Here is a 3,420-nt window from a genome sequence, read left to right on the forward strand (position 1 = left end):
TGCGTCTCATGAACCACAACTCTGCCGCAACAATTGTTTTTTCCAGCTGTTTATTGATTGTCCATGCTTCGCACCCGTATAATAGTTTTTTTACATCAAGTTTTCATATTATCTGAGGCAGAATTCATCTCATTGCTTTTATAAAATAATCTCACAATAATAGAATATCTGGCTTCGGTATTATATCGTGTCGTTTTGCTTACAGTTTGTGTTAAACATGGTGAACAAAGGTGGCTACATTTGGATAATAATATGATGTAATTTACTCCCATGAGTTGTGTTGGGTTGTTTGTTTTTTTGTTTTTTGTTGTTGTTTTTTTTTGGGGGGGGGGGTGTTTGGGTTTTTTAAACTTTTTGAAAAGGTGTTCTGACTACGTTTCTTATAGTATTGATTTTTTCTTTAAAATACGTTTAAAAAGCGTTTAAAAAAATTCAGATTTGTATTTAGCATTTAATCGAAGTTAAAAGTGTTCCTTTATCTTTGTAGCTATTAAGATTTTCGAAGTTCATACGTGATGCAAAGGTCTACAGACAGTTATAGCTCAAAGGCTGTTGTATTGACGCGAAGGTCTGTCGTAATAATATATTATTCTATTTGATGCTTAGTTCATCATTCTAAAGCAAGACGAAGCTACAGAGGAGTACGGGGTATTTTTAAGAAAATATATTTTAAAGCGCCTTCTGGTCCCAATTTGACAAACTTATCTCCGTGAATGGCGAACACCTAAGGTCTCATCTGAATAAACTTGAAATTCAGCCATCCATGCAGGGAGAATCTCCATTATGTGAACAAACAGTCGTACGTAGAAGAAGTTACCGTCCCAACCCCTTTGTCCTATTAGTTCTTATGTTCCAGAAATTGTTTTCTTTTACTGCATTCATCAGAGACTAAAGAAGAAAAAAACACTTACCATTTTGGGGAGCTAATTTAGCTAACTTTATTATTGACGTTTGGCATAATATTATGATTTATAGACCTAGACAACTCAGCCTAGCTTAAGTACTCTGTGGCATGCGACAATCATTAGAGCAATTACGCAAAACGAGAATACGCTAATGGAGAGGTTATTAATTACAAAGCTGCTGGTCTACTCAGAACGCTATGACATTTCAGTGATTGAAACATCTGGAGGGGTAAGGTAAAGTAGAACAACAGATGGTAAATACTGAAATAGTGGAGAACACGCCGGTGCAGGTTGGTGGAATAAAGGCGAAATCTAGACAGATGAATTGACTAACGGGCACATCAACACAGAGGAGTGGTTTTGGAGAGAGGGTTGGACCATGTGGAAGGAGCAAATTGAATTAGCAGTCCTTTATATTCAAGATGAGGGTCAAAGGAATGAAAAAAGATTTAAAAGAAAACAGCAACAGCAGCAGCAACATGGGGAGGGGGGGGGAGAATATCATATTAAAGTACGAACAGTTGAGGTTTGAAATGCTACTCAACATCGATCAGTTCCCGTGCCCACTCAGGCTATCGCGTTGATGAAGCTATAACTATCGTATTTTGTATACTGAGTATTATCATAAAAACAGTATTGCGACTCCAACAAACATCGCTATCATCCTCTCTGGTCTGTTTACAGAACATAAAGACCATCAGGTATCAGTAATAAGTATCCCGCGCGCACTTGACTTTCGGAGCTCACTTTCCGGTGTTAACTCTCTGAGAGGCGAACATTTTACTGTACAACCACGAAGCGTGTGGGGCAGAGGCGGAGTAGCTTGTAATTGTAGATGTTTTACGCCCCCAATGGCATTAGTGACAGAGACCAAGAGCGCCACACAAGGGAAAAGGCTTTATTATTTATAGATTCTAGTATCCACGAGGCTATTTATTACAGTGCTGTGATCATAATGCGATGTGTCGACGAGTGGTGCACATAAACCAAGGTTATATAACGACGTTAATTGTATTAAATTGAAGGGTAATAGTGTTCATGATTTTAAAGTGCTGTCAGTGACTACGAATGATCCCTCTCTCTTTCTCTTTGCTTTTAAGCTTAACAGAAAGGTGACGTCAGTTAGTTCATTGTTTGTGTGTTTGAAGTTTAAAACACTCTGTTACTCTCTGAAGTCTGCGCCTGCCAGCGACACACCAAGGCGTCATTTGATTTTGTTCACTGTTTTACCAACTTGCTGTTCGGTGGAAGAATCGAAAGAGTTAACCAGCGGCGAGAGTAAGTCGCCGTTCAGCGTTTTCCGTGTGTGTACAATTGTCAAAGGCTGGAGCGGAAAGATACTTTTTCGAAAACATACGAGGAAAAAACTGAGTAGCACGACGGAGATAAAGGAGAAAGGAAAGCAGACGGAAACATGTGAATTGCTGAAACGGAAATTAAGAGTATTATCTTGACAGGACGCAGAACCCAGTCTGTAAACATAATATTTATTTACTTTGCTACTCGGCGCTCTTGCAATGGCAATACCATATCAGGAGACGATATCGGTTACTGATCTCCATTAATTCTGTGTGAAGGGTGTAATAATCTCTTCTTGAAACAATACATTGTTGACAAAAAGTGAGAAAAATACCATTGTGTAATTAAAGTTTGTGTACACGTTAAGGGCGGAGAATTTTAAGAGGGACCCGTCAAGCGATGTCACTCTCTTTTGCTGACAAAAATTGGTAAGTAGACAATTTTAAATATATCACTCGCTCCTTAGTAGATGTTTTACCTGATTTGTTAATCTCGGGATACCGTTGAAATAGGTGACTCTCCTGTTTTAGCATCGTGATAATTTGAAACAAAACAAGCGCAGGAAACAAAGGTGCCACGTTTCCATTAAACAAGATCCTGCGATAAGAATACAAGACCTCTCTCGGTCTAGTGGGAATTTTTGCCCCCTCAAGATATAAGCAAATAAATCACATACATAGTGCTTGGTACTTTAAGGGAGGGGTTATCACCCTGACCTCCATTAAATATTTATAACAACATTAGATTCCAGTCTTCGATCGATTTTGCTTCAATGAGGTTTTGTGCTCTTCCTCAAAATGGCCACTTTTGCGCCCAGTTTTACGATTAACTCAAACTCAACAAGCCACAACACAAATGTTGGGACCAAAACATCGAAGGAACACTTTTCCACTGTGCACATACAAAGCTGGTAAAATGATTATTCATAAAATACAACAGAGTGCAGTGAATACGCATTGCTACATATCACGTCTGAAGCTTCCCTAGTTAGTTCTGTTTAGTTTAGTTTTAGTAGAGGTTTTACGGCGCTCGCAACTGCATAAGGTCATATGAGCGCCAGAAGTTTAGAGGTGTTACAAGAGAGTAACAAACATAAAAAAGAAGGAGGGGAGATAAGGACGATAGATGTTGGATAGGAAAGAAGAAGCAAACCACACCAGAGCACCTGCCAACCACCCACCTAGTTAGTTCACCGCAACTGCCTGATACAATACCG

The 3,420-nt window shown here is 39.1% G+C and overlaps 1 protein-coding gene across 1 annotated transcript in view; it reads right to left on the reverse strand.

Annotated features, from left to right (window-relative positions):
- LOC106013123 (putative sodium-coupled neutral amino acid transporter 11) overlaps nucleotides 1-3,420 on the reverse strand; it is a gene marked incomplete at its 3' end in the record, with an annotated part of 17,616 nt that overhangs the window by 12,942 nt on the left and 1,254 nt on the right.

This window comes from Aplysia californica, unplaced genomic scaffold (assembly GCF_000002075.1).
Source record: "Aplysia californica isolate F4 #8 unplaced genomic scaffold, AplCal3.0 scaffold00022, whole genome shotgun sequence".
NCBI classification, from domain to species: domain Eukaryota; kingdom Metazoa; phylum Mollusca; class Gastropoda; order Aplysiida; family Aplysiidae; genus Aplysia; species Aplysia californica.